At 32.5% G+C, this 14,317-nt stretch overlaps 1 long non-coding RNA gene across 1 annotated transcript; it reads right to left on the reverse strand.

The window, feature by feature from the left end:
* Positions 1-3,581: 3,581 nt before the first annotated feature.
* On the reverse strand, positions 3,582-5,876 carry LOC148783129 (uncharacterized). Its single transcript, XR_016049309.1, has 2 exons — positions 5,794-5,876; positions 3,582-4,014 (listed from the first exon to the last, which is right to left on the reverse strand). It is a non-coding gene; the product is annotated as an uncharacterized LOC148783129 (long non-coding RNA).
* Between the last annotated feature and the right edge of the window lie 8,441 nt (positions 5,877-14,317).

Raw genomic sequence — 14,317 nt, forward strand, 5'->3', positions numbered from 1 at the left:
ACATTTTTCATATGAAAACAGTTACGGGATGACTGATTTTACACAAATCAAACACACACTTTTTTTTTTGGTAATTCAGTGGGAAAGATAGACCTCTACCCCTTTTTTCATATAGATTAGGGAATTAGCTTTTTTTGAATGTGTCAATGGGTGGTGCCTGACTGGAAACCACAATGTGGTAACTAGGTTGGATGCTACCACCACGACCCAACCCCTTTTTTTACGCACTTTTACTTTTCAACAGTTGAAAAGCAGATAGCATATTGTATAAACTTAAACTGCATCTACAATATATTAAACTACATGCACAATATGACTCCCATGTACCGCCTTTTGGACATATGCCAGCCGAAAGGGCATTTTCCAAAATCATGAGTTAAATGCATCTAAAGGAATCAAGGTTATACAAAACTAGGTAAAAGAAAAACTATATCAAACACATATTTTAGCTCTAATTTATTTCAAAAATATGATTTAAGAATTTAGTCACTTGGATTTATTTCATTGACCAAGCTCAAAGTTCAAAATAAATTTTCTCGAACTTTATGACACACCCAAGACATCAGATTTTACATCGGATGGTTATAAGTAATTGTAACCTCCATGTACTAATGGTAAATGGTCTCATTGTAACCAATCCTAATATGAAAATTTTAACTTCATCTAAAAAAATAGTAAGGTCTTCAGTATTTACTTGTAAAATTGATAATATCTCACATTTTTTGACAATACCAATAACTTACATTAAAGATAAGCAAAATTGTTTCATACGGGTTGGACTGCATTTTTACATGCGGTCTAGAGGTATAAAGCATCCATCTTAAAGATGGATGAAAATAGGTGGTCCATCTAAAACAATTGAAACTAACACTCCAAATGTTTTCTTGATAGAATTATTATTTTTAATTTTTAAAATTTATTTATTTTTTTATATTCATGATCTCCATGTTATAGATTACATGTCCTTAAAAATGAAGTCCAAAAATCCATTTAAGAGGTACCTCATTTCTACATGGACTCGTAGAAATCGGGTCCTAAATAATTCCCCAATCAATTATACAAACTACATCTATATATGAAAAAAATTCCTTAATCAATTATTTATACATTGCTTTTATACTAACTACCAAATATACATTGTATTTATGTGAAAGGAAAGTATATATTGTATTTCTTATTAAAATGGAAAAAGTATATGTGATCAATATATATATGGGAAAGGTCGGTACCATATCTTGTATTTTATGATAAGTTTGGGTATAGTATGGGTGTCTATGATTTAATTTCTATTATTGTCATATGTAATTGTTTATAAAAGACAAGTCTGTATATTCATATCAATTAATAGACATTGAGTATCTTCAGAGAAATCTGAGACTCTTCACCTGGTTTCAGAGCCATATTCATCTTCGTTGTGTCCATTCTTGTGATTGAGTATGTCTATTTGCTATTACTCAATCCTGTCCCGATTCAATCCATCTGAAAAATAATCCTTCTGTCCCTCTGCCTATTTTTTGCCTCTGGATCTTGATCTTAGAGTCAAATCCGTATGAATCTCAGAGCAAGGTTCTTGAATCGGTTTCATCAGCGCCTTTATCTCATATTTCAGCGTTTTTCTATAAGTTTGTTTTCAAATATCTCTTTTTCTCCCTTGCTGTATAATTTTACAATGTGAATCCTCTGGTTTCTTTTCATCCAATTGTTTGCACTTGTTTTTTACACCTTTGTTTTTTACTTCCCTATTAACCATTAGTTTTGCACCATTTTGGTGTAGGCCTTAGTAACCATTGCTGCACATTCAAACTCTCTTTTAAAACTCAGTTTGTTGTTCATCTTCTAGTGACAAATATCATCAAAGTCTTGGTCAACATCTTACCCTTGCTTGCTACTTGATCTCTCTCACAGTACAGTGAAAGTTTTTCGATCCATTGTCTCCGTGTTTGTAGATCTTGCATATGAGTTTTGATCTCAGATCCAGGTTCTTGATCACGTATGAGGGTGCTCATATAATTTGTATGTGGCTTCTGAAAAAGGAGATGTCTTGGCAATAAAACTTGATCGAAAAAATTTGATCTTTATGATCTGTAAGCCATCTGCCATTGCTCATTGCTTTAGATGAACCATTGCTTCCGTGCTTCTCTTTGATGACGAACCTTTGGTGACCTGGATCTGAAACCCGGCTCTAAATACACCTCTGAAATTGGCCTTTGAAATCGATCGATCTGCACCATCTGCAAAACCTCTTGTCGATTCATGTTTCGATTATCTGATCGGTCTCTCCGCGGAGTCCTGTTTCGATTATTTGATCTGTCTTTTAGCCGAGTCGTGTTTCGAGTCTTAGATCTGTTTTGGATCTTATTGTTCTCAACTCCGAGTCTAAGCTTCAATTGTGCTTATTGATCCGCTGTTGATTTCTATTGGCTCTTCGAAGTGCCCCTTGTTTGATGATTTTCTCAATCGTGGTTGATGATCAAGTTTTCAGCTTCTCGATCTTGTTTAATGATTGAGTTTTCCATTACTCAATCCTATTGGATGATTGAGTTTTTCGTTACTCCATCCTGTGTGATGATCAAGTTTTTTTCATTACTCAATCTTGTCTGTTTTGGAGGCCTGTTGATTTATTGTTATGCGAGACTGCGCGAGGCGTCAGTTTCTGAGGATCGCTAATTTGCAGCGGCTCAAGCTTCTTCTGTTCCTGCTTTATTTCTAAGGTATGAACTACTCTCTCTCATAGCAACTTGAGTTTGAGGGGGAGTATGAAATGAAAGTATATATTGTATATCCAGTTAATATGTGAGGTGCATATGTGATCAATATAAATGAAAATGGTAGGTACCATATCTTGTATTTTATGGTAAGTCTGAGTATAATATGGGTATTTATGATTTAATTTCTATTATTGTCATATTTAATTTTTTTATAAAAGACAAGGCTGTACATTCATATTAATCGACACTGAGTTTGAGTCTCTTTACAATTTATACAAACTATGAATTTTATATAGCCTACCAAGTGGGAAAGATATTAGATATAAAATCCCAATTACGTGGGAATTTGGATTAATATCTATCATATTAGCTTTTCGGCTTCTAGATACTAACTCCCAGGTGAGAGGCTGGGTCACATGCTTCTAGATACTAAGACAAGTCAGGTTGCAGATATTAGCTTTTAAACTTCTAGATACTAACTCCCAGGTGAGAAGCTGGGTCACATGCTTCTAGATACTAAGAGAAGCTAGGTTACAAATATAGGGTAATGCATGTTGATGCTCTAAACTCGATGGGATGATGGGTTATGGACATAGGGTGATGCATGTTATACGCATAAGCTCTAAACTCGAAGGGATGATTTTTGACAAAAAGTACGAGAAAAGTACAGCCAAAGCAACAAACAAGAAAATTAAAATTGGAAAAGAATAACAAAGAAAACTAAATTCTATATGGTTCATATAAATATGGCTATGTCCATGGGTGAAGATGATCAATGTTTTTCCATTAATTGATCAGAGAACAAACTATTATAAACTCATCAAGAGAGAACCAGAGAAGAAACCCAGTCTCTTACAATGTATCTCTCTACAATTTTCTCTCTTTATAAAATAACTCAACGTTCTCTCTTTTTATTTGTGAATATTTTCTCTCTACACAAGCAAACCAACTTTAGATTAAACAAAACCCCAAAAAATAGTACATACACTGAAATATATACTCATTACTTTACATTAATTGGATATTCTCTTCTCTCCTCTTAGATCTAATACATTGATCTTCTCTTTTCTTATTTTTGTCTTTTCTCTCAGACCTACTATATTAATCTTGTCTCCTCGTTCTCTATTATATATCTTCTCTTATCTTTCTCCTTTCAGATCTAATATATCTACTTAATATATTTTAATAAATTCTCTATATGCTAGTGCAGTTTAGGATAGATATACCGCTGGCAGATGTATTGATGACTTCTCATTCTAGTAGACTTCATATCTTCTCTCGTCTTTCTCTTCTTATAATTCAGTACCTATACATGTTATTGTAGTTTGCGATAAATGTACTAAGAAAATTAAATATCTTCGCTGGGATTTACTTTATTGATGAATAAAAATATTGGATATTAATGTTACGATAAGAAAGTACACTATTTTTATGGAATCTTCGATTACTTTTATAACTTTAACCAAAAAACAACTCTTATTAAATAGAAAATTGGTTAACTTTATCCTAAAAATCCAAAAAAATTGGTTAAAGATAAATCCCAAATCCAAATTAATAGAAACCAATCCCATACAAAAAAACAACTCCTAATAAATAGAAAATTAAGTAATGATAAATACCGCCAAGTAAATAATTAATAAAAACCAATCCCATAAAAATGGATTTGAGATATAATTATAAAAAATGTCTACCAGAATCTCCTACGTAGTCGAGAAGTAAAGTTACCATCTATAAAGAAGATGACTATAGAGAAGTGATCCCAACCAGAAGGTTGGTTGGAGATTAAACCCTTATATTGAAGATTGCTTAGTTTTTACAATTACTCTTATTTAGAGCCAAAACTGCTTTAAAAAATTACCCTCATTTATAGTGGAGCCAAAAACTGCTTTAAAAAATTTCCCTTTAAGACTGCTTGAAAGGGTTAGAATATGGAAACACATCCTTATGTTCCAATTTTGCATTTTTGTATGTTGATTTCAATTACCAGAGTCAGAATGTGTTGGATTCAATACGATGCGGTACAGATAAAAAAAACGAAGGTTTTCTACACATGTTATTTTGAACATGTTATTGATATTTTCAAAAATCAAAATATTTAAAATGATTTTGTTTTGAAAGAACATTGTTTATAATTTCTATAAATCTTTTTTTACTTTTTAAGATACAAGAGGAACTCCATCTGAAGAAATTAAAAAATAATTGGTCTCAAAGCTGATTTGATAAATTGGTCCTTCAAATCTAATTTCATAGGGTATGAATGGTTGTGTTTTATAACTTGTTGCTGTAAATAGCAACCACAATACCAAATGACAAAATAATTATATGGGTTTTATCCCTTGTCGCTCTAAATATCAAATCACAATACCAAATCAATAAATGGTTACATCATATTGGGTGTGGAAAAATGATGATCCTAAACAAATGGTACAAAAAATCCATATTATTTTAATTTTGAAAAATGTTTTTTTTATATTCATGTTGACGATGGAGATTTTCACCTCGTGCATTTTTTGATCCAAAATTCACCTCCAAGATGAATAGAGGTGAATTTTGCTGGGAGGACTCATTGTAAATGGATGAGGCGTCTGAATCATCGAAACAGTGTCTTTTTTTAAAGGGTGAGGTTTATATAAGGTACCCACCTTATACTGTAGAATTAAGGCACACCTCTAAATTTGTTGGAAGATGTAGTTTTGTTGTCGAAAATCTTGCGATAGTTTAAAAATTTATGTTCAACCCTTATAATAATATTAGAATAATACTTCAAAATCTTGTAAATAGAGGGTTTAGATAATTTGTTAACTATTTTAAAGACTTGAAATTATTTTTCTTTATATCATACGTCTTGAAGTCAAGATGATCAATTAAAAGGCTTTTCAACCTCGGAACACTCTTTTCTATTGGATTTTTGAGATGCATCCTAATTCTATAGTACAAGGTTACAACGCTATATAGACTTCAATATCCAATTTTACAACTAGTTGAAGAGATTATCTAATTTTACCAAAAAAAAAAATTGACAACTGAAAGTTGAAAAAATTATCTAAGTTTACCCAAAAAAAAAAAAAATTGTAAGAAGTTTTACCTCTAAAGTCAGTCTCCTCCAATGTCCCAAAGTTAGGATGGATAAAATTTTCTCCCTAATTCTTGCTTCTATTTCTCATGAACGTTTATTCATTGAGATGCAACTTAGTATTAAAAGCTGGAATATAAGGAGGATGCACACTCACACTAAATGCATATAACTCAAAATCATGGTAAAGGCATTGGCCTTCCTTTTTTTTTCTGTATGTTAAGGCATTGGCCTTCCTTTTTTCTTTTTTCTTTTTTTTGTATGTTAAGGCATTGGCCTTGTTTGAAAGAATCTCAGCATTTTTGTCAAACTCATGCAAAAGACACTCGACACCTTTTCAAATAGAAACCAAGTTAGTAAAAATGACAAAATCGTGATCTCAACCTCAGTCCCAAATAAGACTTAAGAAACAAACTCACACCAAATAAATAAACAAATACATAAGAAAATAAATTGATGTGAATGTATTTTTTATATGTAAATCAAATTGGAGCCTACCACAAAAATTTTACTAGAAGAGGTTGTTTTGATGCTCAAATATCTTTAAGTTGATCATCTCGACATCAAGATGCATGGATATAAGAAAAAAATGGATTTCAAGTTTTGGAAATAGTGCTTCTTGTAACCCATTTTTGGACCGTTAATTTTCAAGATTTTCAAGTGTTCATAGATCTGCTCGATCTACACTATTTTTGAAGATTTAAATTTTATAATTAAATATAAAAATATATTTTAAGGCTATCACAAAGATTTCTCAATATTGAAACCACATTTCTCAAGATTTCCAATATATAGATTTCCTCTATATATATATATATATATATATATATATATATATATATATAAAAGTTTTGAGTTGGGTTTGACCGTTGCCACCCCTATTTGGAGTATAAATATATTAAGAATGCATTTCTCATGGAGGATTTGGATTTACAAGACCGGGAAGGTCTAAAGTGACAACAAAATTCTTGAATTAGGACTTTGAAGGTCCGAAGTGCTCTCTGGTAATAGTCAAATTGATAAAACCAGTTATGTGAATGCCATACTTGGATGAAACAAAATTTAGAGAAACGTGGTTTTATCATTGTGAGGTTTCAAATTCTCTCAACTTTATGTAGTTTTCCTTGTCTGTTTCCCTCTAAAAATACATTATCATAAGGATTATCAACTCTGAGTCAAACCCTGTAATGACCATAACTTGTTCTCTTTCCCAGTTGGTTTTGTGTTATTCAATAACGCTTTATTATTATTATTATTGTTGTTGTTGTTGTTGTTATTGTTATTGTTATTGTTATTGTTATTATTAATTTTATTATTATTTTTGGGTAAGTCAGTAGGGAAGAAAGCCTCCTATCTATTTTTCATTAATAAAAAATTAAATGAAGACTACAACTCATTTTGTAACAACCTATGAATAGGGCACCTGTGATAAATCATGAAGTAAAGCAAGGGAAATACAATCCGGGGGACGAGAGCGCCAAACAGTGGCTCTCTTTGCAAGAACATTAACCACCATGTTGACTTCACAAAAAATATGAGTGATGAACCACACATGATTTAAGAGATGTTGTTTGCAATTTGCTGAAATTGTATGTAACTTCCAAAGAGATTGACACCATCCATTATTAACATTAACAAACAAGGCTGAATCACTTTCAATCTGAAGGGGAAAACACTGTGACTGGTCAACAAGGATCAAGCCTTCTTCAATAGCAATAATTCCGCATATTTATTTGAAGCGATTCCAAAAGGTTTCAAAAAACCTGTAATAAAAGCACCATCACAATCTCTAATAGCACCACCCCAACCGACTCTACCTGGATTATGCAATGAAGCCCCATCAATATTTAATTTGAAGTTTGATGTTGCCGCTATTGAACTGCCCTATAAATGGAGCAGTCTGTTATCTTATCCCTTGTACTACCCTACAAATGCCAAAAGATAAGAAATAAAGAGGTTCAAAAAATAAAAAATAAAGAGGTTCGATGTTCGCAAATGCCAAAAGATAAGAAATAAAGAGGTTCAAAAAATAAAAAATAAAGAGGTTCGATGTTCGCAATTTTAAACTAAGGGTGGGAAAAACAAAAAACAAAAAAAGAAAGGCCTTTCCATTAAGTTTTTCATAACATAGACCAAATGGTGATTCCATATATTTAACATAGTTCATATGTAAATTTTTCTTGTTTATATATTTCGAAGAAAAAGTGTATGTAAGGTATCAACGTTATATTATAAAAGTAAAGTGCACCAACAAAATCCATCTAGGAAAGAGTGTTCCGAAGTTGGGCGACCCTCTAATTGATCATAGCGACCTCGGCATGAATGAATAGAAAAGAATAAAAGAATTTCAAATCTTAAAAATAATACATCTTTTGATAAGTTATCTAGACCATGTATTTTTCAGAATCAAGTGCTTATAGGTCTACTTGATCAATACATTTTCTGAAAAAATTAAATTTCATCATTAGGAATATAAATAGATTTTAAAGGTGTAATATGGTTTTCGAGACCAGAACTACATCTTTTAATAAATTTTAGATGTTCACCTTACATCTATCACAAGTAAAACTCACCTGCTTTCTTTTTTTGGATTTCTTCTTGGCATGTTCTGTTGATGAATTTGGCCTAAAAATGGTCACGAAACGAATCCATACAAATAATTCATTAAAAAATATTAAAATGGTTGCATTAGCTTTAATGAACAATTCAAGTAGATGGATATTGAGCTAGCAATAATACAAAGGTAACCTTCTGCATGCAAATTATGTATCTTTTTCCTCTCAGCCTTCTGATCCAAACGAAAATTTAGGATAGCTTCAGTAATACTACCACAATTTTCTTTTTTGACTTTTCTATAAATTATCTTGACATGCTAACTTCTTGTCGAGGCTCACCCAATAAAAAAAAAGTTTCTAATAAATTAATATGCCCCTGAAGTTATTGGTATTTTGATAACTTTACTATAAAAAATACGACTCGCACAAAGCCATAGAGAGCACGATAGCCCGAATTATCGTACCCATAGAGACCATCTCTCGGGAGCGGATCTTGAAAGGATTGAATAGGAATGACCACTCTCCGGGCTGTCATACTACACAATTGTAACTGCAAGCCTCCGAGAAAAGAGATTGGCTCAAAAGATAAGCAACTGCCATCAGCCAAACAGTGCCGCTGGGATGGAGCTATAAGCAATGAATGCCATTTCCACTATACCAAGAGAAGGACATTAACACAAGTAGCATGATGAAATGATAGAATCTGATGTCTATTACTACATAGGAATAGCGAAGAGCATATATCAAAAAGGATTTGATCCGTGACTCAGGTCAAATAGCATTTTTGAACCTTTAATTCCCATTGTTGCGATCAAGCATTCATGCCTTTTTTTTGTCTGAGTCTGTACCCTTAAAGAAAGAGCACATGTTTAAAATTTCATGTTAATATAATTTATAGACAAACAAACACTCAATATGTTACACTGTCTAACCAACATGAGATAATGAGAAGCTAATTTACTGCTATATTAAAACTATCCCGGCCCTACATACAGGTAAAAAATAGTGACATGTAATTTTTCTACAAGTGGTCATACAGGAGAATGACCTAATGTAAACGGCAACAATAGATTGAAAGTCACATTATATTACTATAGAACCGTTGCATGAAATCATTTCTTTTGCTACTAAGGTTTGCCTTAGCATTGTTAAGACCACCATGAACTCTTGGGCTCCCACACTATAAATCCTCAAGGCCACATCAGACATATAATCACGAGTGACGAGCCCAAATGATATATGATCACAAGGCTAATCGCTGTGGTATGATGTCATTTTTTGTCCACTCTTTTCATCACCATCCAAACCCATTGATTGGACCGTGACGAGCCTCGAAATAACATAATCCTTGTGGGATGACTAATGGGATGACTAATTACGATTATAAGATATTTGCCCCAAATTTTTGGGTCAAAAAATGTGACCATGAACATATCTCTCAAATTTTATGAGCGATCAACTATCTAACATTCTATGCATATTTTTTGAGTTAATCTAAAATTACTCATCAAAATATGGTCAAATTCATGAGTTGGAATAGCAGCAAATAGATAAAAGGAAAACGTTTTTACAAGTACTCACGTGTAGTTTTGTTCCCCTTTTCAAGATCCATTTTTCAGATGAATTTTAGACCTAATTTTTAGATAAGTATAATATATAACATTGAGATCGTTAATATGCACTATATTTAAAATATTATTGAGAAAGGGGTTGAGTCGTGGTGGTAACACCACTTGTGCCCCGGCTAAAGTCTAGGTTTCCATTCTCACCGAACGCATTAAAAAACCACTAACCATTTTAAAAAATGGGTAGGGGCTCGTCATCCCCATTGAATTACCAAAAAAAAAGAAATGGTTAATATGTAGATACAAATAAATTTCAAAAATTAAAACTTATAGTTTGAATTATCAAAAAAAAAAAAAAAAGGTTAATATGCATAAACAAATCAATTTCAAAAATTAAAACTTACAGTTTTTATCTGAAGAGATAAACTGGGGGTAGGGGCTCGTCATCCCTAGTGATCGTTATATATAGAAACAAATAAATTTGCAAAATATAATTTTTTCACGAAAGGTGTTTTAGGAGAGTGTATATGCTCCCCCTAGAGCATACTATATATTTATTCCCTCCGGAAAAACACTTGTAAGGGATTTTTTTCTCTTTTTTTGTGGAAGTTTTGGTTTGCAATCTAATTATATGTAGATGATTATTTCCAAATTAAAATATTGGATTTTGAATTTTTGAATATCTACATGGTTCCCTCTAAAAATTGGATGGCTTTGGTGCAATCTTGGGATGCTATTTGTTTTCACTTTTGGGCAAGCTTTATATTCTTACCATGTAGCATAGAAGTTCTATCCTCCCATTTATCCAACCGTTCATTCTGAATTAGATTGCCCCAATCACAATGTTACGTCTCTACATTATTTTATTTTTAATTTTTTTTCAATAAACTATTTTGACACCAAAATTTGGAGTCCATTCCTCTATTAAACTCGCACTAGCAAAAAATATAAAAAACATATTTTCAATAAAATAAAATGATCAAAATACCCCTAAAAGTTTCAAGGGGTATTTTGATCATTATATTTTATCGAAAAATTATTTTTAATATTTTTATAAGTGCGCCTCAATGAGAAGATGACACGTACGAAATTTCATATTCATACAATTTGTATAAAAAAACTAACAATAAAATACTTTGAGACGTCGGATCTAAGATCAAACGGTGGGTGGCTCTCTTGATCAAAATTGGACGGCTGAATGGTAAGGGGAGGATAGAACTTCTATGCTACATAGAAATCTTTCCCTTTACTTTTTAGGCACATTGAGAGTGCGACTCCAAATTTTTTTTTTTTTGTTTTTCATTGAGGTTGATTGTAGGTTTCTAAATATCACATCCCTAAAATTTGAGATCTAAAAGATATTCATTGTAAGTTTTGCCTAAGGGAGTAGATGGATAGTATATGCTCCCGTGGGAATAAGAAGTCCTTTTTATATCTTTTCTCTACCACCTTACATTTGTCGAGGAACGCAAATGCAATTATTTATTTCTCATAAAATTATTTTAAATATTAAGCATTTCAAATGGCTCTATGTATATTTTTGAGACAATTTCTTTTGAAGTTTGAGCTCGGTCAATGGAATAATTGCACCCACCCAATTTCACACGTAAGATAAATGTGGCCCCCTTGTACCAAAGGTAAATGAGCTTATTCTATATTTTTTTTTTTCAAAAGAACAATTGTTTCATGCGGGCTGAGCTGGACTGCATTTGTACCATACGTGGTCCAAAGGTATAAAGCATCCATCTATAAACAATTGAAACTAATAGTGCAAATGTTTTCTTAATAGAATTATTATTTTTAGTTTTTAAAATTTATTTATTTATTCATATTCATATTCATAATCTTCATGTTAAAGCTTCTATATTCTCTAAAAATTAGAATTGAAATCTATTTTAAAAATAAATTTCTTAAAGGGCCCATATTTCTATATGTGCTGGCTTGGCCACATGCTAACTGCATCCTTTTAAAAATTCATAAATGGTTCACATTTTTCTGAAAAATGAGGGGCGGCTCTCTGGTGTGGTAATTGAGCGGTAGCAAGGGTGCGGTTTGTATGGGGCCGAGGCTTTAAACAATTAAAGTAAAGCACGTCTTCAAATGATATTGAGAAATATGATTTCAATGTTGGAAATCTTTGTTATAGCCTTAAAATATGTTTTCATATTTAATTATAAAATTGAAAGTTTAAAAAAAACGTGTAGATGAAGTAGATCCATAAAAATTTGAAAATCTTAAAAATTGACTATCCAAAAATACATTAGAAGATGCAATATTTTTTAACCTTGAAATCTAGTTTTGTTTGGCATCTTTTTGCATTTTGATATTGAGATGATTAATTTGACGATATTTTGGCATTAAAACAACCTCTTTAGTAAAATTTTTGAGGTGAGATCTAATTTGATTGTTTAGAGCCTCGGCTCTATATAAACTTCTCCCTTCTCTTATTCGTACTTCTTTTGGTTCCCGAGTTCAAATGGTGGAGTGTGCAGGAAAAGGATGTTGTATTCTTTGGTACAATTAAATAGTCGCCTGCAACTGAAGAGTTCATATGAACCTGGTTGGTTATGTGGTCTTCTTCTATAAAATTATTTTCCTTTATCTTCATTAATCTTTAAAATGTGCCTTTTGTTATCTCTACTAAACCAAGAATGATAATCCATTTTGGTACTCTCTTCTTTCTTTTCCTAATCCAAGAACGTTCGGTACATTAGTTCACACCGTATATGTGCCCTCTGAAATGCCCTTCTTTTTCTTGTTTTCAGTTATTTTCATTGTTTTCATTTATGGGTTCTTATCAAATTCTTTCTCCATATGAAGAGAACTTCGCGATGCTGAAATTCGGTCTATTCATGCTTAATTACACTGCAAAATACCTTAATTCTTTTCATATAGGAGATTTTTTTTGGCTTCTCATTTTTGTTTTGTTTCTCCTTCAGGGGTTCTTATAAAATGATTTATCCTTCTGAAAGGAACCTCTACAGATAGACGAGTTCTTTTTATTCCCAATTATTTGTTTTGTTTGTCTTTCATGGGTTGTTATAGAATGATTTTCCTTTTAACCGGGAAGCTCCTCGTTCTTTTTCTTTTTATGGTACTGGAGATACGTTCATGAGTCCCTGAACCTGTCAGCCATGGCATATACATTGGTTAAAGAGGTGGGGAACAAGATGCTAAAATGCTTAGGGATTTGAAAAGTCAGCTCAATTTTCTAAAGCTCTCGCCTATACACGTGGATTTTCCTTGATTATTTCACTATTTATTTGTTACAGTAATTTTTATGTGATTTTACTGCTGCTATTGGTTATCAACTTCGATGTTTCTTCTCCTGGTGATCCTTTTAGATCATTTTTCCATATCTCCAATAGTACCAAGTTTCAGTTCACCATATCTCCAATAGTACCTTGTCTATTAAGTTTTTCAATTTGAGAAGTTTAAGCGAGAAATGAATTATACTGAGCTTAGGTCTCATTACCACGTGGTGACATGGCTGTAGTTTGCAAATTCATGCCTGTTGTTGGAAGATTCTTAGGTTGAACCACCTCGTCGCTTACGTCTTATTGTATTATAACCGTCCACATGCCATCCAAGGTTGCTCAACGAAGGGAGCTCAGTTCAAAGTAGTTTTGCATTTTTTTTTTTAGTTTTTTTTCTCATGTCTAGATAGTTGTATTGAATCACGTGGCATGGTGCGGTTTCTCTTGACAAATTATACACCATGTCTTCTGCTCAGGAGTTATGAGCATGGCCAAAAATTAAGACAAGCAGGATTTTTGGAGTGTCACAATGAGATTAACATATTATTAGTCCTTTGTTATGCATTTTCTTTATAGCGGAGCTTTGGATGCTTGGTGGAGAGGTTGGAATTTGTGTCCTGCTCTACTTTGCCTTAACGATTCCACCATCGAAGTTTTTGAAAATAAGCCTTCATGGTTCACCCTATTCCAGACCGCAGGATGTGGTTCTTCTTCCTTTTGTGGTCAGTGACCTAGCCTTGCTGGATGATGTTCAGCCTTGACTACAACTGAGTTGGACCTGCTTGTTATGTCCAAATTTCTTGTGTTGCCTGTATGCCTTGGGGGAAGCTACTTTGGATGGTACTGTTCAAACCAAGAACTGCACGACTAAATACATTTGTATGCATAAAGGAAGAACTTAATCATGTTCATTTTGCATTTAACATACCACTAAAAACCTTAGATTCTGTGTTGTACTGATGGATTCTTGTCATGGAGATGGATACAATCTTAGAGTAACATATTGACTATTATTCAATTGATGTAGATTATATGATATATGTTTTCAATTTGGAAACTTCGAATGATTCAATCACAAAAAAATGTGCATGTGGAAAAGTTAAGGACAAATGATGATCCAATGTTTTGGTAATTTAGCTGGGATTTGTCTTTAGCCCGA

This window comes from Amborella trichopoda, chromosome 2 (genome assembly GCF_054954075.1).
Source record: "Amborella trichopoda isolate Santa Cruz 75 chromosome 2, AtrichopodaSantaCruz75HAP2 v2.0, whole genome shotgun sequence".
NCBI classification, from domain to species: domain Eukaryota; kingdom Viridiplantae; phylum Streptophyta; class Magnoliopsida; order Amborellales; family Amborellaceae; genus Amborella; species Amborella trichopoda.